Source organism: Macaca nemestrina, chromosome 15 (genome assembly GCF_043159975.1).
Source record: "Macaca nemestrina isolate mMacNem1 chromosome 15, mMacNem.hap1, whole genome shotgun sequence".
In the NCBI taxonomy this organism is placed as follows: Eukaryota; Metazoa; Chordata; class Mammalia; order Primates; family Cercopithecidae; genus Macaca; species Macaca nemestrina.
Genome location: NC_092139.1, coordinates 116,696,696 through 116,718,728, shown reverse-complemented (window position 1 = coordinate 116,718,728; position 22,033 = coordinate 116,696,696).

Below are 22,033 nucleotides of genomic sequence, written 5' to 3'. Positions count from 1 at the left end.
ATGTTAGAACTACAATCCATGGAAGGCAGATTGAAACTTAAGGCTTGAACATAATCTCATTGGTTTCTCATTAAAAACAAATGAAAAAAAAAAATCACCATTCTTTTTAGGCCGTAAAATGTCCAGAGTCTCATAAGGTAATGTTGAAAATGTCCGTAATACAATCCAAAAATCCTGTAGCATACAAAGCACCAGGAAAACAAAACAAACCAACTTACCTAACAAGGAAAAAATTGAGCAGAAACTAAGCACAAGAACCAGTTGTTAGAATTGTAAGACAAAGACTTCAAAGCAGCCTTTATAATCATGCTTTAAGAAGTAAGGTGAACACTCTTGAAACAAATAGAAAGTTCCTGTATCAGCAAAGAAATAGAATACCTAAAGAAGAATCAAGCATAAATTTTAGAACTAAGGTCTTCAATAACTGATTTTTAGAAAAAGTTCACAGCATGTAGTCCATACTACAATAGAGGTGAGAGTAGAAAGAGAAATTGACTCAAAAATATATCAATGGAAATTATTTATTCTGAACATCAGAAAGATAAAAAGATTGGAAAATATAGGCAAATCCCAAGAACTTGTGGGATGATATGACAAGACCAAAAATATCTTGTATGTAGGCAGAGAAAAATAATGCATTTTATAAAGAGGAATAATGATTTAAATGACTGTGGTTTTCTATTTTGTTGTTGTTGTTGTTATTGTTGCTAGAGTTAAAAGAGTTGAATATAAAGTTAATCTGGATAACCAGCAATAAAATATTATGGAGGTAAAGGGAAGTTGAATGACATTTTAAATTGAAATTTTTATTTGAAATAATTGTAGATTCACATGCAGTTGTGTGAAATAATAGAGCCCCCATTTAGTCCTTAGGAAGTTTCCCCCTGTGGTAACATTTTGCAAAGCAAGAGTATGTTATCACCACCTGGATACTGACTTTGATACGGGCCAGATACTGAATATTTCCATCATTATAAAGATTCCTTGTATTGGCCTGTTATCAGAATGCCCACTTCCCTCTCTCCCCAACTCTCTCTCTAGCTATTGGCAACCATGAATGGGCTCTTCACTTTTTTCCTCTGTCTTTTCAAAACTGATATGTAAATGCAACCACACAATGTGCAATCTTGTGTGATTAGACTTTTTTTCACTCTGGATAATTTTCTGGTGATTTGTTCAGGTTGTTACATGTATCAATAGTTGTTCATTTTTAATTACTGAGCAGACTTCATGGTATGAGATGTACTACAGTTTGCTTAAACATTCATGTATTGAAGAAATCTGGGCTTTTTCTGGATTTGGCTATCATAGATAAAGTTGCTACGAACTTTTGCGTATGTGTCTTTAGACATATGCTTTAGTTTATTTGGGGTAAGTACTTATGAGTGGTGTATTCGTCCATTTAGTGTCGCTATAAGAGAATACCTGAGACTGGGTAGTTTATAAAGAAAAGAGGTTTATTTGGTTCAAGATTCTAGTGGCTGTAAAGTTCAAGGTTGGGCATCTGCATCTGGGGAAGGGCTCAGGCTGCTTCTACTCTGGCAGAAAGCAGAAGGAGAGTCAACATGTGCAAAGAGACCCCATGCAAGACAGGAAGCAAGAGAGCAAAACCAGGGAATCTGGCCAGACTCCTCGTAACAGCCCACTCTCTCAGGAACCAATCCAGACTCCTCGTAACAGCCCACTCTCTCAGGAACCAATCCAGACTCCTCGTAACAGCCCACTCTCTCAGGAACCAATTCAGTCCAGAGAGAGCAGAGCTCACTCGCCCTCACAGGAGGGCATTATCTATCTGTGAGGGATGCACTCTAGGACTCAAACACCTTCTGCTAAGTTCTGCCTCCCAACAGCGCCACATTGATAAATAAATTTCAGTGTGAGTTCTGGTGGGGACAAACCAAACCGTAGTCAGCGAAATACACAACTTACATGGTATCTTGGGTTCTTGGAAAATTTCAGTAAAACTCTTGTTTCCAGCCAGACTACCAAACAAAGAAAAAAATATAAATTACCAGTATCAGAAAGAGAAAATGGCTACACACACACACACTCATATTTTTAAAATGGAAAGGAAAACCAGGTGATATGGTTTGACTGTGTCCCCACCCAAACGTAGCTCCCATAATTCCCACGTGTTGTACGAGGGACCCTGTGGGAGATAAGTTTTATAAGGGGGTTTGCCTTTCTGCCTGGTTCTCATTGTCTCTCTTGCCTGCTGCCATGTAAGATGTGCCTTTCACCTTCTGCCATGACCGTGAGGCCTCCCTGGCCACGTGAAACTGTGAGTCCATTAAACCTGTTTTTCTTTATGAAACTACCCAGTCTCAGGTATGCCTTTATCGTGTGTGTGTGTGTGTGTGTGTGTGTGTGTGTGTGTGTGTGTGTGACATTTTCTTATGGGGAAGTAAGAAATACAGTTGAGAGAGCAGAGAAAGAAAAACCCACAACTTTAGTAGAACTTATCTCAAAGACTACAAGATTGCCTCAACATTTGAAAAGCAATCACTATAGTTCATCATATGAGCTGGCTAAAAAATAAAGGAAAATATGATCTTTTCAGAAGATGCAGTAAATTCACTTAACAAAATCCAACATTCATTCACAAAAAAAGACTCTAAACAAACTAGAAATAGTATGAAACTTCTCCAGATTTATAAAGAGCATGCACAGTAAAAGCCAGCTAACATCACATTTAATGATGAAATACCACAATGTTTTTTCCTTGTGACTGGGAGCAAGCAAAGACATCTGGTTTCACCACGTCTTTTTAACGTTGTACTTGAAGTTCTAGCCAGTTCAATCTGGCAAGAAAAGGAAAAAAAGGCATGTAGATTGGAAAAGAGTAAGTAAACGATGTTATTCTCAGGCTACATGATAACCTACATGGGAAATTCCTAAAGAATCTATAAAAACATGAGAATTACTAAGTGGATTTAACAAATTGCTGGATCGAATGCCAATGTATTGCATTTCTATACATTAACAATTACATTATTGTATATTGTATCAAATGTGTTTCTATATGTTAACAATGGGGACTCAGAAATTAACATGGAAAAACAATAACATTTAAAATAGCATTAAACATATTAAGTACTAAGGACACATTTGATAAACGATGCACAAAAATACGTGGAAATGACAAAGTGTGCTGAACTTTCAGAAGTTACAAATAGAGAGATACATTGTGTCCAAGCCTCAGAAGACTCATTATTGTTAAGACAGCTGTTCACCAAAAGGATCTACCCAGTCTACACCCTCTCAGTAAACATCACCATAGTTTGAGAAATTGCCTGGCTGATTCTGAAGTTTACATGGAAATGCAAGGAAACAGTCAAGATAATTTTGGAAAAGAAACAAAGTTAGAGGATTTACACTACCTAATTTCAGGATTGACCATGAAGCTGCAGCATTCCAGAGAAGGGTCTACCGGAACAAAGTTCAGAATAAAAATCAAAGGTACACGAGAGTCCAGAAACAGACCCGCTTGGGCCCACCTCATTTTTCGGCATAGGTGCCAAAGTAGGCCTTTAGAGTAAGAAGAGTCATCAAAAATTGATGCTGGAACAACTGGCCATACACGTGCAAGAAATAGGCACCCACCTTATCTCCCATAATAGATCTAAGTGTGAAGGTATAAAAACTATACAACTTTTTGAAGACAAATCTTAATAACTTTGAGTTAGTCAAATATTTATTAAATGCAATACCATAAGACATATTATTAAATAAAATAGCAGTAAATTTGACTCCATCAAAAGTTTAGTTTGCTCTTTGAATAACAATACTATGAAAAGGAAAAGGCGAGCCACAGACTGAGAAAAAATATTTCAAATTTATGTAGGTAACAAAGGACTTGAATTATATACAAAGGACTTCTACAACTCAATAATGCAAACAACAACTAAAATAAATGAATGAAATAATTAGCAGACATTTTATTAAAGAAGATAAACAAATGGTAATTATGCACTTGAAAATAGGCTAAACATCATTAGTCAATAAAGAAATGCAAATTAAAACCACCACGACACACTGCTACACACCCACTAGAAAGGTTAACATTTAAAGGCTGACCATATCAAGTGTTGGCAAGGATATGGAACAACTGGTACATTCATCCACCCCTGGTGGGAATGCAAAATTGTACAACCCCATTGGAAAATAGTATGTCAGTTTCTTGGAAAGTTAATTATATACCTACTATATGATGCAGCCATATTACTCCTAGATATTTACCCAAGATAAATTGAAGGACATGCTCACACAAAGACTTATATGTAAATGTTCATAGCAGCTTTACTTGAGAGAGGCAAAACTGGAAGCATTGCGAATGCCCTTCCTCAACGAATGGATAAACTAATCATTGTGTATCCATTGAATTAAATACTTTTTAGCAACAAAAAGAAACAAATTATCCATGCACTCTACAACACAGATGCATCAAAGCAGTCATGCTAAATAAAGAAAACAGGAAGAAAATAATCTATGATTTCATTTATATATGGTTACAGACTTATCATACAAACCTATAGTGACAAAAAGCAGATTATTTCCTGGGGGTAAAGATGGCAGGAAAGGGTGGGGTACACAGAGGTATAAGGAGGCTTCGAGTTCTGACGGATGTTAACTTGTTGATGACTTCCTCCTTCTCCTTGTTCTTCTCCTCGTCCTCCTCCTTCTTCTTCTACCTCCTCTTCTTCTTCCTCTACTTCTCCTTCCTCTTGTTCTTATTCCTTCATCCTTTCATCTTATTCCCTTCCTCCTCCTCCTCCTCCTCCTTCTTCTTCCTCTTCTTTTTCCTCTTCTTCTTCTTCCTCAAGACAGGGTCTCACTCTACTATCCAGGTCAAAGTACAGTGGTGCTATTACAGCTCACTGTAGACTGGAACTCCTGGGCACAAGTGATCTTCCTGCCCTGGCCTCCCAAAGTTCTAGAATTACACACATGAGCCACAGTGCCTGGTACATGTTGACTTCTTGATTGTGGTGATGGGCACACAGGTTGACGGATATGTCAAAACTCCTCAAATTGTATAATTTAAATACAGCAGTTTATTATATATCAATTGTATTTCAATAAAACTGTAAAAATAAATCAAGAGTTGGCTTGATTAAAAACCAAATATCCTTCTTTGAAATGCTAATAACAAACTTGTTCAATATAAAAGAGAGATAATCTTTATAAAAATATAAAATATATAATGGTAAAATTTAAAAACTAAAAGAACAATATGTACTTCAGAAAATGAAAATGAGAAAAGTTGTCTGAAGGAGAGTAATCATAACTATAAGAGGATGACTGCCAAAGAAAAAATAAAAACCATCAATGATCAACCTTGCATAACACCAGAACCAGATGGCATGCAAGCATGTTCTAACAAACCTCTCATTTCACAGACAAAACCTTCTAGAGCTACCATAAAAGATGGAAAGTTGTTTCAACAAAGTACTTAAAAAATTAGTACATCACAACCAAAAAAGACCTTATTATCAAAAACCCAATAATATCTCAATGTTAGGAAATCTATTCACATGCATCAACTGATTACAGAGGAAATAAAACCTGTTATCATTGACAAATGCAAAATGCATTCTATAGATTGAATGCCCATTTCTAATTTTATAAGGTTTTTTTGTCTGTTTGTGTGTGACGAAATTTTATTCTTGTCACCTAGGCTGTAGTGCAGTGGCATGATCTCGGCTCACTGCAACCTCTGCCTCCCAGGTTCAAGTGATTCTCCTGCCTCAGTCTCCCTAGTAGCTGGGATTACAGGCACCTTCCACCACACCTGGCTAATTTTTTTTTGTATTTTTGGTAGAGACTGGGTTTCACCATGTTGACCAGGTTGGTCTCGAACTCCTGACCTCAGGTGATCCACCAGCCTCAGCCTCCCAAAGTGCTGGGATTACAGGCGTGAGCCACTGCACCAGGCCTAATTTTAAAAACTTTTAAATAAACCAATAATACAAAGAATCTTCTTTGGCTTGCTAACACAAACCTGAAGTAAACACCCTAATTAATATTGAAAATGAATAGTATTTCCAGTGTCTAAAATAGATAACTTACTGTTAATCTCTTCTTATGCTGCTTGAAAAAAATCATAATATTTTGAGTGTTATCACCACAGTGTGCATAGTGCCCATCTCTTTATGATCTGTCACCCTCAGAATCTAAGTGTGGAGTGACTTTGTTTACATGATCTCCCCAGGATCTGGAATGCGAACAGGCAGACAATCCGTGCTCCTGAAGTAATTGTGGAATGAATGAACAGAAAACAAGGTTCATAGTCATTGCTACTTACATACAGAGGGGTTTTTAGTGCAATAATAGAAGACAAATGAAATACAGGTATTGAAAGGAAGAAGCTTTGCAAATACATATAATTTTTTGCAGATGGAATGATTGCATCTGAAAAAGCTGATGGAATGACATGGAAAGTATTAAAACTATTTCAAGGGTACAAAAGGTGGCTAGGTGCAGACCAAAATACTTCAACCTGTAGCTGTATCAACCTATACCCTACAATAACGAGGTGGAAAATTTAATATATCTATTACATCATATTGGCAGTGGAAAACTCATAAACTGAAAAAAGTATATAAGAAATGCAATGTGTATATTTAATATAAGAAAATAATAAACATTATAGAAAAGACATAAAGGATGACTATCTAAATGGCAAGATAGACCATGCTTTTGTGTGGAAGATTTAACCCTGGAAGGATACAAATTCTTCACAAATTACTCTATAAATTCAATGCAATTTCAATCAAAATCCCAATTTTATGTTTGCAAAATTTAATATTAAAGCCTATTTGAAGTAGAAAACTGGCAAGCCTAACCATGAAAATTTAGATAAAGAACAATAGAGAGAGAGGCTTCCAACGAGATACCAAGTAAAACTGTGCAATAGTGTAATCAAAAAAAAGTACTGGCACAGGGTAAATAGAAAGATTAATAGAAAAATGAACAATAGCTGCAGACCCAAGAATACCTGGGAATCTGGCATGTGCTAAAGATTGTGCTGCCAAGTAACATTGAGACGATAGTTTTAATAAATTGTTTTGAGAGCATTACAGTCTATCGGGGAAAATAAAGACAGATGACTAATGCGAGACATAAGAAAACGCATGCACCTTCTAAGCAACATACAGAATTTAGGTGTTGTGAAGACGGACAGATTTGTTAGCCTGGAACTTAAAATATCTGGTAAAAATGGCACCATACGCAATGTGAATAGAAACAGTTGAAAAAATATTTGCAGGGTGTGTACAGAGTTCAGTTTTCACAGTGTTTAAGAAGATACACTCAACGACAAAGTAGGAAAAAGGGAAAGAACATGAATAGGTAATTCATTTAAAAAATGGCCAATAAAGAGAAGTCAATTACCCCACCGGGAACCGGAAAAATGGGAATGCAGACATGGAACAAGCACGCTCGGCTGAACTGAGCAGCAGAAAGGCAAGCCTGGCGTTGCCTCGTGCTGGTGTGGCACGGGGCGTCAGGTGCCCGGGACCATCGTGGAGAACATTTGACCAGACTGCTCCCAACTTGACACTTACATTGTCTGTGCTCCAGTGATCACTTTGGAAAAATGAGGGAGACCCACACTTGTGTGTGGAAAATGATGGGAAACACTTCGGGGTTCATCAGTGGGGAAGCAACAGAACGAAACGAAGGGAACACCAAGGCAGGCTGATGTCACTTGCGTTCCTAAATCCGCCCACCTGTGCGTGTTCCACCCACACACACACAGGGCTGCAGCACACGCGTCCGCATCCGAGCGTCTGCTTCCCTCTGGGACGAGGGAGCAAAGTGTGCAAGGCTTGGGTGAGTTTCACTTTTCAGGCTATATTTGGGATTGCTTGATGTTTTACTCATATTTTGAAAAATACAAAGTGGATGGGGTGAAGAATTAGGGAGAAAATCGTAACTGGTGTGGAGATATAAAGGATGTGTTGAAGTAGAAGAAGAAGGAGGAGCAGGAGGAGAGAATAGGGAGGGGACATGAGAAGGTTATCCTGGGAAGAGGAGGGGGAGGAGGGAGGGAAGGAGGGGAAGAGAGAGAGAAGGAGGGGGAGGAGGGAGAGGAGGAGGGGAAGAGGGAGAGAAGGAGGGGAAAGAGGAGGATGGGGCAGGGAGGAGATGAAAAACGGAAATAGAGAGGGGACTCCATGGGCAGAAACAGCAGGGAGGAGCTGACTTTCACCAAGAATGCTGCTGTTGTCATTCTCTCTGCCTTTAAAAAATTGTTTAAAATTGTGTTTTTAATAGATAATGACTGTCCATCTTTAGGGGGTGCAGTGAGATATTTTGATGCATACCTTGTAAATGGATCAAATCAGGGCACCTAGCAAATCCATCACCTTCAGCGTTTATCATGTATTTGTAATGAGAACTTGCAGATTCCTCTCTCCTAGTGAGTATTTTCCAGGAAACACTACAATATCGTTCACTGCGGTCGCTCTACGGTGCTCCAGAACAGCAGGACTTATTTCTCCCATCTGTGGCTGTGCCCATTGACAACCTCCCCGCCCCTCCCTTTCCCAGCCTCTGACAACCATCATTCTTCTCTCTATTTTTACGAGATCAGCTTTTTTAGCTCCCACATATGTGTGAGAACATTTGACAATTGTCTTTCTGTGCCTGGCTTATTTCACTTAACATCATGACCTCCAGTTCTGTACATGTTGCCACAAATGACAGGATTCTATTCTTTGTTTATGGCTGAATAATATTCCATTGTCTGTCTATCTATCTATCTATCTATCCATCTATCTATCTATCTATCATTTATCTATCATGTATCTGTCATCTATCTATCATCGATATATCTATCTATCATCTACCTATCATCTATCATCTACTATTGTCTATCATCTATCTATCTAGCTATCATCTATCACCATTTTCTTTATCCATTTGTCCATTGATGGATACTTAGGTTGTCTTGCTACTGTCAATAATGTTTCAGATATCATGGGAATGTACATGAAAAAGTGCTCAGCATCACTGATCATCAGGGAAATGCAAATCAGAACCAGCACCTTGAGGCACCATCTCACCTCAATTGGAACCGCAATGATCAGAAAGACAAAAATTAATGAATGCTGGAGTGGATGTGGAGAAAGGGGAGCCGTTATGGGCAGTGGTTGGGAGTGTTGATAAGCAAAGTCTTTATGGGAAACAGTACGGAGGTCCCTCAAAGAATTAAAAGCAGAACTGCCGTATGATCCAGCAACCCCACTTCCAGGTGTTTATCCAAAAGGAATGAAGTCAGCACCCAGCTCTGCCTCAGCGGCCGCCTGTAAGCACACAATACCCTTCTCTCTCACTCAGACCCGAGGGTTCCTGGAGGGAGACTGCCTGGCCAGAATGAGCTTTCCTTGTTCCACTGGAGTCTCCCCCATCCCCAGAGAGTTCGGATGTTTAAGTCACAGACCCTGTTGTGTGTCAAAGGGGCCCCTATTGCAGTCCAGGACCTCCCTCGTGGGGAGCTGCTGTGGAAATGCGGCCACAAACAGGGATCCCTGCTGCAGAGGGAGGCAGAGGGCAGCTCTCGGGTGGGGGCTGTGAAGGGAGCAAGGGCCGCGCACCCCACCCCTGGATCCCTGTCGCGGCCAAGGAGTGATTGGTTCTGGTATTGGCAATGGGTATTGACAAAGGCCTTCAAAGTCACAGGTTGACTCGCTGGATCAATAATGGTGCAGGGGAAATAATTAAAACTGTCAGATATAGAAAGTATTAAAGGTACTTAGAGCTTTCTGCCAACTATGGAAAACAGGGATTAATGGTGTTATCGTGAACACTTCTGGGCTTCGGAGCAAGTTATTAAAGTCCTTCTTTAACACTCATTTGCAGTGAAGGGTCAACATCAAAGGTTTCAGACACAAACCATTCGAGTCCATTAACCCAAAGTGCAGCTGCTTCCCGCAGAAGCCCGCATGAGGGCCCACAGAATCCGAGACATCTTTCAGAAGAGGCTGTAAAATTAAAAGGCACTTAGAGCTCCTACACCATGCCATCCCACGGGGCTTCTCTGTGGCTGCGATAACTGAGGGTCTCAGCCATGAAGGGTGGGTCCCCATGGGTGGGAGCGAAACTCAGGGAGGGCCTTAGCCCAGGGTGGGGGCCACCGAGGGACTCAGGCTTGCTCCAGGACATGTGGCTGTCATTTGGCTGGTGAGGGCCTGGGCTGACCTGGAGGAGGGGCAGGGCCGCCGAGTCCAAGGAGGGGTCTATCTGTGAGAACACAGCCCGCTGCCCTCCAGCAAGGCTGTCTCTGGGCCTCCCCTGGGCCTGGGAGCAGCCGGAGGTGACCCCACTGGAGAGTGGCTCCTTCCTTTCCTGATGGCCCAGGTCTCTGCTCTCCCGACCTCTCCAGGCTGCTATCCCCGGCCCCTCTTCCCGAGTCCTTCCTCAGGCCTCTTCCTCAGTGCCCCTGCTTTGGGGTCTCTCCTCTTTCCTTGTAATCCTGCCCTTTGGTCTTGCTTTCTCTCCACATCAAGGTTGCTGTTGAAAGGAGGCCCCTGCGACCCTGAGAGTGGGGGGCTGCCTGGGTGAAAGATCGAGGTGGCCGGAGCTGCAGGGAGCCCACTCCTGGGATCGTCTCTGCCCTGAAGCTCACAACCGCCCCAGGGCAATGGACCTCACTGGCCAGAGCTGAGGATGTCCCCCACTTGCAGAGGACAGAGGTCACAGTGGTGCTGTGATCACCCCAAGAGTGGCACCCACATGGTCCCTTAATGAGTCACACGTACTGTGGACCGGGTTTGGGGCCACAGAAACACACCTGACAGCACCCTCAGCCTCGGGAGCCGGCAAGTTCTGCAGGGGAGCAGGCAGCATCACACTGTCACTGGGTCTGGAAGGAGAGTGCAGTGAGGCAGGAGGGGGCCTTGGGGCTGCCCCCCCCCCCCCCCAGTCAATACAACCGAGGCAGCGGGAGAAGGAAGCAATGTCAAGCACATGAAGCAGATGTAAGCAGACAGCAGGGACACTCAGGGCTCTGCCTGAGCTTGGCTGAGGAGCAGAGAATGACTGTCACAGTTGGCCACAGAGTCAGGGAGCCGGGAGCAGCACTCCCACCCCGCCCTGGAGGGACACTGAGCAATGCCTGGTGGACTCTGGGGGGCCCTGGGGAGATCACATTCAGGGGACAAAGAGGTGGCTATAAGCAGCTGTGGCTGGGTGAGAAGCAGGTCCCCTGAGTCCCCAGGGCAAGAGCAGAACTTAGCTGTGGTCTTCGAGCCCCTGCTGACCCCGAGTGTCTCACAGAGGGACCAGCACAGCCGTCCTTCCCTCCTGGCCAGATGTGGACCTGGGCACAGCTCTCTGCCTTCCCCAAAGGCCTGTGGGTCTCTCTGGACTTTATATGGCCCTCTCTTCTAAACCTGCATTTGGCCATTGACTACTGGAGACTATGACAGTCACCCCCACAGGCAGGGAAGGACAGGCAGGCTGGGTTGCTTCTCTGAGGCTGTCACATGCGGAAAATAATCTGGCATGCAGCGGGTGCCCAGTGCTCATCTGCTGAGTGAGGGAGGAAATGAAAGAATGAACACAGAGGATATTAAAAAAAATAGTTGATGGCAGTGCTGACCTTCAGGTGCTGTGCGTGGTGACAGTTTTATGCCATTTCAAGGTCAGAAGCAGTGGCAAGGTCATATCTATCTGAGTGGACACCACCTGTGGCTTCAGCTCAGAATCCAGAGACGTGGGCATTACAAAGAAAAAAAAAATGGCTAGAAGTAAATAACCAAAACCTTAGCAGTGGGCCTGAGGCTTACAAGAGATGTTGGATTGTTGTTTATTTGACTTATATACATCACTTCTACAAATGGGGAATAAAATTTAATATTTCACCAAGTTACCGGGTTTCTTTTTCTTTTTTTTTTTTTGAGACAGAGTCTCGCTCTGTCCCCCAGGCTGGAGTGCAGTGGCACGATCTCGGCTCACTGCAAGCTCCGTCTCCTGGGTTCAGGCCATTCTCCTGCCTCAGCCTCCCGAGTAGCTGGGACTATAGGCGCCCGCCACCGCACCCGGCTAATTTTTTGTATTTTTTTAGTAGAGACGGGGTTTCACCGTGGTCTCGATCTCCTGACCTTGTGATCCGCCCGCCTCGGCCTCCCAAAGTGCTGGGATTACAGGCGTGAGCCACCGCGCCCGGCTTTTTTTTTTTTTTTTTTTTTTGAGACAAAGTCTCACACTGTTGCCCAGGCTGGAGTGCGGTGGCACGATCTCAGCTCATTGCAACCCTTTGCTTCCCAGGTTCAAGAGATTCTCCTGCCTTATCCTCCCAAGTAGCTGGGATTACAGGTGGGCACCACCATGCTTGGTTAATTTTTGTGCTTTTAGTAGAGATGGGTTTTCACCATGATGGCCAGGCTGGTCTCGAACTCCTGACCTCAGGTGATCCACCCACCTCTGCCTCCCAAAGTGCTAGGGTTACAGATTTGAGCCACCATGCCCAGCCCAGGTTTTCTATGTTTAAGAGAAATGTCTATATACACAAGAAGACCCATCTGCATTGAGTATTTGGAATATGTGCTACCTTGAGATGTCATAGATGGGCCACCTGTCACATATGTTTCTCTCTCTTGGGACTCTCTGGAAGGCAATGGGAGAACTCATCCTTTGGGGCCAGAGACCCCCTTAACTGGGATTCTGTGTGAGTCTGGGCCATCGAAGCCTCCAGAGGGCATGTCCCCAGAGGAGTGTGTGCATGAAGCTTTCTGTCCACACGAGCACAGGGAGGGTCGAAGGTGGGCCCGTCTTGGCAACTGTTAGGTGTGGGAGACCTGTAATCAAATTCTGATTGTGTAACTAACCCATGATGAGATCCTAGGCTGTGCACATATAAAGAATTATTTGAAAATAATTATAAACACAATGATGCTGATGATCGTGGTGATGGTGGTGATGGTGATGGGGATGAGGATGGGATGATGGTGATGACAATGAGGATGAAGATGATGATGTTGATAGTGATGGTAATGATGGTGGTGATGGTGATCACGGTGATGGTGATGGGGATGAGGATGGGGATGATGGTGATGACAATGAGGGTGAAGATGATGATGCTGATAGTGATAGTGATGGTGATGGTAATGGTGGTGATGGTGGTGCTGGTGGTGATGGTGATGGTGATGATGGTGGTGATGGTGGTCATGGTGATGGGGATGAGGATGGGGATGATGGTGATGACAATGAGGGTGATGATGATGTTGATAGTGATGGCAATGGTAATGGTGGTGATGGTGATGATGATAGTGATAGTAATGGTGATGGTGATGGCTATGATGATGGTGGTGATGGTGATGGTATGGGAGTGATGGTGATGTTGGTAGTGATTGGTGATCATGGTGATGGTGATGGGGATGAGGATGGGGATGATAGTGATGACAATGAGGGTGAAGATGATGATGTTGATAGTGATGGTGATGGTGATGTAATGGTGATGGTGTGATGGTGACGATGATAGTGATAGTAATGGTGATGATGATGGCTATGATGATGGTGGTGATGGTGATGGTATGGGAGTGATGGTGATGTTGGTGGTGATTGGTGATCATGGTGATGGGGATGAGGATGGGGATGATTGTGATGACAATGAGGGTGATGATGATGTCGATAGTGATGGTGATGATGGTGATGGCAATGATGATATTGATGCTGATGGTGATGGTTATGAGGATGGTAGTGATGGTGATGGTGATGGTAATGGTGGTGATGGTGATGTTGGTGGTGATGGTGGTCTTGGTGATGGTGATGGGGATGAGGATGGGAATGATGGTGATGACAATGAGGGTGATGATGATGTTGATAGTGATGGCAATGGTGATGGGGTTGATAGTAATGGTGATGGTGGTGATGGTGATGGTAATGATAGTGGTGGTGATGGTGATCACAGTGATGGGGATGAGAATGGGGATAAGAATGGGAATTGTATTAGTCAGGGTTCTCTAGAGGGACAGAACTAATAGGATAGATGTATATATGAAGGGGATTTTGTTAAGGAGTATTGACTTACACGCAATCACAAGGTGAGGTCCCACAATAAGCCATCTGCAAGCTGAGGAGCAAGGAAGACAGTCTGAGTCCCAAAACCTCAAAAGTGGGGAAACCAACTGTGCAGCCTTCAGTCTGTGGCCAAAGGCCCAAGAGCCCCTGGCAAACCACTAGTTTAAGTCCAAGAGTCCAAAAGCTGAAGAACTTGGAGTTTGATGTTTGAGGGCAGGAAACATCCAGCATGGGAGAAATATGCAGGCTGGAAGACTCAGCAAGTCTGCTCTATCTTTTTCTGCCTGCTTTATTCTAGCTTCTCTGGTAGCTGATTAGTTGGTGGCCACCCAGATCGAGGGTGGGTCCACCTCTCTTAGTCCACTAACTCAAATGTTAATCTCTTTTGGCAGCACCCTCACAGACACACTCAGGAACAATACTTTGCTTCCTTCAGTCCAATCAAGTTAACACTGAATATTAACCATCACAGGGATGACAGTGATGATGATGATGTTGATAGTGATGGCAATGGTGATGGTGATGCTGATGGTGAAGATAATGTTGATAATGATGGTGATGGTGATGGCAATGACAATGGTGGTGATGGCAATGATAGTGGTGATGACGGTGATGGCGATGTCAATGATGATGGTGGTGATGGTGATGGTGATGAAGGTGATGATGACGTTGATAGTGATGGTAATGGTGAAGGTAGTGATGACGGTGATGATAATGTTGATAGTGATAGTGATGGCGATGAAAATAGTGGTGATTGTGATGGTGACGGTGGTGATGGTGGTGAAAATGGTGATGGTGATGGTAATGATGGTGGTGATGGTGATGGTGATTAAGGTGCTGATGCTGCTGATAGTGATAGTAATGGTGATGGGGTGATGGTGATGATGATGATGGTAATGATAACATTTCCTGAGAATTGGTTTTGGGTTTTTATATTCTTTACCTCCTTTAACTCTCATAAATCCCATATTAACAGTTGCTTGGTGGAACAATAGTACCCCACAAATAACATTGGGGCAGCTCCCTACTGAATATATACACACTCAGTGAACCTCCTCAGGCACTTGGGATTATTTGGGGCATTTGTCATGGCACAGAATTGCAAGTTCAGAGAGGGTACGTGTCTCAGGCAGGTTCACCTAGCCTTGGAATCAGGATGACCAGCTGCAGCGTTTTGGCTGAGTGCTGGGTGCTGCGGGTCTGTGTCTGCAGAGTGAGAACACAGCAGAGGACAGGGAAAGCAGAGAGCCATATGGATGTTCTGGGACTGGGCATGTGCATCCCTGGGGACCTCACAGGCATGGGCACTGCCACTCTGCATCTCCCCGCCTTGTGTCAGGTGATGTATGTGATCCCCTACCCCAGGGCATAGGGCACATTTTATGGTGGAGCTTCCAAATGAGACATGGCTACAGAGCAGCCTGTGAGGCACAGCGGGCGCCAGGCTGTGCAGAGCAACAGCACAGCTCCTGTGCCTCCCTGAAGATGGAACAGATGCAGCCGGTCTCAGGCCGGGGGGGAGCCTTCCTGGGCTTGGACCCAGCAGTTAATCATGGACAAATGGTCAGGAGGACCTTCCAAGTCATGTACCATCCTGCTCTCAGTGCCCTGGACATCCATCCCAGTGCCATCCCTGTGCTCCCGCTTAGCCCTCAGTGACCTGCCCTAGCCTTGCCCTCCCCTGCCCACTGCCCTGCCCCAATCTGCACACCCATGTCACTGGCAGAGCCTGAGATGGCTTGCAAACCTCTGCAGAGAGTAAGCACATTGTCATCGGGGAAGAAAGAAGAGAGCTGGCAAAGAGGGACATTGTCACAGCCCACCCACTCAACCTGACCATGCTTCCCTCCTTTAAAAATGGGGATGACTTTTCTAAAACAAGTGAAACAAAAAGCCTCCTAGGGATACTGGAGAAGATCAATGGTTTCTACGGACGTCCCGGCATTTTACTCACTGGACCTCATTTGCGGGAGACCCTAAAAGGTGCCGGGACTGGGCAGGCTCACAGCTCCTCTGGTATCTGTAGGAGGCCAGATTTGACCCACGTCAGCTCCAACTCCAACCACAGACACTCCAGCTTCCAAACACTCTGAAAGCGAACATTCGTATTCCAGATGGGAGGCAGGAAGTGGGGTGTCAGACCTGCATGCTTCCCCCAGCACCCGGACCCCAACTTTGTCACGCCATGCCGAGAGCTCTGCAAAGATGGATGACTGGAAACGCGCCACCTCGTCCTGCATCCCCAGGACCCATGAGAGGTGTTCTCAGTTCCTGACCTGGGCCGTGGTTCACTCTGGCTTCTGACCTCCCAGCAGCCTGGGGACTTGTAATTGCCCTGGCTTCCAGAAGCCTGCCCTTTGCCACCTATGCAGTGGGGTCTGAAGCGTGTGCAGGAGGATTTAGAAGGGGTCAGACACACTCAGAGAGGATGAGGATGAGGGCAGGGGACGGGCTGGTGTCCAAAAGTGTTCAGGCTAGGGAGTTACTGAAACTACAGCAGGCCCAGCCCTGGCCACCTCCCTCCACATGGCCATACCAGGGAACTGAGGCTGTGGGCACGGCATTCTGCCCTCAGCCCACCCAGGGCACTGGGAGCACCCATGCTCAGGTCCCTCCATCCCAATCCTTCACCCTCTACTGAATCAGCCCAAGACTATGGCCACTTCCAGACTGTCTCTGAGCCTCCCTCACCCTGCCTTCCCACCTGAGTGCAGGCCCCACACATAGCAGGGGTCCTTGTGCTGTGGACTAAAGACCCAGGTGGGAGGCCCAGCCCAGTAAGATGATCCAGGATGCCAAGTGGCACAGCCAGGGGGCATGGAGGGAGGAAGGGAGGGAAGAGCAGATGGCGCCAGAGGTAACACCCCCAGCTGGATGCAGCCTGCACCTGGGTGAGCGTGGTGTGGTACACATTCTCACAAACACACCACACCCATCCAACATCACACACAAAATACAACATACAGCACACACATCACCACACACACACTACCTCACACACAAAATACAAAGCATGCAACACACACCCCATCACACACACACCACATACAACACCACACACACACACACCCCACGTCACACAAAAAATACACCACACACCTCACACACCACAAACAAAACACATACCCCACATCACCCACAAACAACACACACCATACGCACCACACATAACACACACATCACACACACCACACACAAAACACACACCACACATCACACATAAAATACAGCACACACATACCCCATATCACACACAAAATACACCACACACAACACACCACAGAAAAACACCCCACACCACACACACACACTGCCCATCACACATACTTCACACACACCACACCACATATCACGTACAAAATATACCTCCACACACTATACTCAACACCACACACACCACACATCACACACATATCACACATGCCACACCATCCACACATCACACACACCACACAAAACACATACTCCACACACACCACACACAAAATACACCACACAGATCACAAACAAAACACACCCCACATCACATACTACACACACCACAAATAACACTAAAACACACACACCGTATATTGCACACAAACTGCACCCCACACACGACACCATACACAAAATACACCACACACATACACCACACACCACACACAAAACACATACACCACACATCACACACAAAATATACCACACACACCACACCACACACAAAACACACACAGCACACATCACATACACATCACACACAACACACTACCCCCAACACACACACACACACCACACATCACACACACACATCACACACAAAATACACCATACACACACACCACACCATACACACACACGCACACCCCACATCACACACACACACCACAAACACACACCATCACACACACCACAGACACATACTGAATGGGATAAAATCCCACAGCCTAGCCTTTATTGCGCCTAATTGTGCAATATTTTTGTTGTAAGTACATACTATGGTTTGGGTCTGTTTATAATTGTGTAATAAAGCTAGAGTCTTGTGTGCACTTTTCTGAGTCTCTCTCTTCTTTCCCAACAGCACAGTGTAACCCTGCTTGCTCCCAGGTGGCCGCGAGGTCCCTGACATCCTCTCTCCACGGCCGGGAACGCTCTGGGCTGGGGACTTCTCCTGCCTCCGCGAACTGTGCCTCCAAGACGATCCTCCCGGCCCCAGCCTCCTGCAGGGCTGCGCTGGTTTCTGAGGGATGGAGACTCAGGATGGGAAGGCCGGACCAGTGTGCTGGGTACCGTTCACCCTTTGAATCTCCGGCTTCTGCGTCCATGATTCAACCAACCTCAGGTAAAAAATATTCAGGAAAAAAATCAATAAAAATTAATAATATGGCAATAAAAAGTAATACAAGTAATAAAGTCTAACAACAATTTCCATAGCATTTCTGTCATATCAGGTCCTGTGAGTAAGCTGGAGAGGACTTGACACTCACAGGAGGCTGTGCCTGGGTGACATGCAAATATCACACCATTCTGTAACGGCCACTTGGGCATCCTTGGATGTTGGCAAGAGCAGGGGTCCTAAAACCAGGACCCCCATGGATACCGAAGGATGACTGCAGTTTTAATTCAAATCTCTCTTTCCAAATGGCTTTCCAAAACAACAGTTATAATTCACATTTCCAGCAATAATAAAAGAATGTTCTTTCCTTCATATCTCCAGGAAAAAGTGCTACCTTTCTATTTCTCTGTCTGAGAGGTGAAAATTGGTATTTCCTTATTAAAATAATTTGCATTTTCTGTCTACATGTAACTGTCTGTAACTTGTTATACAATTTTTGGCCATTTGGTAATTTTCTAGTAAGTGCCTATCCTTATGTTTTGCCTAATTTTCAAGTTATTTGTCTCTCTAAAAAATCAGTTTGTATAAGTTCCTTGTACCGAGTGGCTGTTAACCCTGTAATTGCACCCTACGTTGTGAAATGCTTTCCTATCATTTTTACTTTTGACTCTGCTTCTGGCCTTTTTTGATGGATGTTAGTTTAAAAGTAGTTACATATGCTTCTCTGTGTATGTATTTTTTATTAATAGCTTCCTAGTAGAAAATATTGGTTTAAAACATTTGTGCAAACCACAGGCTATATGAATATTCATTTTCTTCTAATATTTTGTTCTTTTCCTACCTTGTGATAGTTAACATTTGATGTATCTGTTTATTCTGAGTATGACATGACCAGAAGTCCCATTTTCTTTTTCTTCTTTCTTTCTTTCTTTCTTTCTTATTTATTTTCTTTCTTTCTTTCTTTCTTTCTTTTTCTTTCTTTCTTTCTTTCTTTCTTTTCTTTCTTTCTTTCTTTCTTTCTCTTTTTCTCTTTCTTTCTTTTCTTTCTTTCTTTCTTTCTCTCTTTCTCTCTTTCTTTCTTCTTTCTTTCCTCTCTCTTTTTCTTTCTCTCCCTTCCTTCCTCCCTTCCTTCCTTCTTTCTCTCCTTCCTTCCTTCCTTCCTTTTTTTTTCTTTTTGAGACAGAGTCTTGCTCTGTCACCCAGGCTGGAGGGCAGTGGTGCAATTTTGGCTCACTGCAACCTCCACCTCCCGGGTTCCAGAGATTCTCCTGCCTCAGCCTCCCAAGCGGCTGGGATTACAGGCACCCGCCACTACGCCCAGCTAATTTTTTGTATTTTTAGTAGAGACAGGATTTCACTATGTTGGCCAGGCTGGTCTCGAACACCTGACCTTGTGATTCAACCGCCTCGGCCTCCCAAAGTGCTGGGATTATAGGCGTGAGCCACGGCGCTCAACCCAGAAGTCCCATTTTCTTTGCTTCTACCTGGCTAGGTGCTATGGTCAGCTGAGATGACTATGAAAAGCATCTTTTTTTTCCCCACAGGGTCAAAGCACCTCGGTTTTCATATACTCAGTTTTCATGCCTGCTGGGTCTCTTCTGGCCTCTCTGTTTAGGGCAGTTCCATCCATTCCTCTGCAATTGTTTTGATTACAACAGCTGGAATTTCTCTAAGGCAAGATCCATCTCAATTTTCTTTTTCATAGATTTCTTGATTACTTTAGACATGTATTTTGTTACATGAATTTAAGATAATTTTAGCTAAATCAAACATACATACATGCACAGACGTTGGAATTCTGTTTGGAATTACTGCAGTTTGCTGTTAATTTGTGGAGAGTTGATATGTTTTCATAGGATAGTGCAAAAGTAAATTGCAGTTTTGCTGTTGCTTTTATTATGTCTTTCCATTCGAGATCCAAGCATTCCTTTGCAAACCTTCAGATCTTGATTTCCACCCTCCAGCATTTCAAGACTCTTCAATGGATTCTTTGCAGGCTCGGTCCCCAGGCCCCTGGCCTCCAGCTCCCAGACCTTCTTCTCTCCTATGAGGGCTCATTCCTGTGCCGTGTTTACAGGGCAAGGCAGGTGCCTCGGTGCCCCTTGGCCTGGCATCTGTCTTGGCACAGGTCAGCCTTTCCCTCGGGGTGACCCTTATTCCTGGCAGAGTCTGCCCATGGGAGACTTGGCTCATTTGCCCAAGCAGCCGTCACCTGTCTCTTTCGAGCATCCAAGGAGCCGTGAGGCTGGGCTGGGCCTGTGTCCAGCGCTGAGGACACAGAGAGGGCAGACAGGTCCTTTCCTTCAAATAGTTGAACATTCGGGCGGGGACAAAGATGAAGAAATGGATGCTTCCACTGCATTGAATGCACATTTATGAAGTGACTTCTACAGGTCGGGCCTCGGCGGGGCGCTGGGGACAGAAGCGAGTGAGGGAGACGCTGCTCTAACGAGCACAGCGAGCTGTGTGTGGGCACAGCCATGCTGTCAGTGATCTCAGCCTGGAGGCAAAGACAAGGAAGCAGACCAGGAGGGCTGTGAGTCAGAGGCAGCTACAGGTGGTCCCAACAGCATGGAGGGCAGGGTCCCAGAAGCCTCCCTGTGGGAACATCAGGGGAAAGAAGGTTTGGAAGGGTTAATCAGGTGGGGGATACGGCTCCTACAGGGTACAGCCTGGTGTAGCCCACCTCTGGGGGCATTTGCATCCCCACAGGGAAAGAAGAAACCAGCTTCAGAAGACGTCTGGAAGAGGATTTAGACCACCAGCTTGACCCCAAATCATATCTGAGGACAGAGTTCTGGAATCTCAACTCAGGGGTCCTCTCTGCCAGAGTTAATCCACCAGCTGACCTGCGGGCTTTTCCTGTGAAGGGAAATCAGACACCCGCCGAGAGTGAGCAGGTGCACGTGGACCTGGGACCTCATCCCTCCCTCTCCGTGGAGGCCTCAGCCGACCTCAGCAGCGGGGCGAGGGAAGGGAGGCCCAATTGGGAGACAGCACATCCACCTTCAGGCAGCACATGCCATTCAGAGGGGCGGAGAAAAATGAGAGGCAGAGAGCTTGGTCCACGTCCCCCACTGCCCTATGCACAGACGGAGAGGCTGTCAGCCCGGATTGATAATTAAGCCGTGCATCTGCCTCCTGAAAGATAAATTCCAGCATCACCGGGGTTTTCTATTTCACTTAACTAAAGCTGAGAACGAAGAAGGAACAATTAAATGCAACCCGAGGCAACCCAAAATATTATCCATCAAATGCATCATGTCCAATCCTCTCAGCACATTCATCAAATTGTCAGTTATCCCAAATACGGTTTCATCTTATTAATGCTAATTTCTTTCATGGAAAGACTGGCGATTTTACCTTTCAGTGGTTATCGGGGAGCTGGGAGAAACGCTTTGCATGTTAATTCAGCAGGTCGCCTTGTTTATCGCCAGCTTATTTACAGCCAGCTGCTGATTTCCTAAATTCTCGGCTGTGGGATCCCTTTCCTGAGGCTAGGCCAGGATGACAAGCCGTGAAGTGGCAGTCAGGGACAGTCAGCTCAAGATTGTTCTGCCCTCCCCTTCCCCGCCTTAGTGCAGAAACCTTGGGAATGTTTTTTTTTTTTTTTTCCTATAGCACTCACGGCCCCAGGGAGGCGCCTCCACTTCTGCAAAGGGTACCAGGTACGTGGGGCGATGGGGCAGAGTT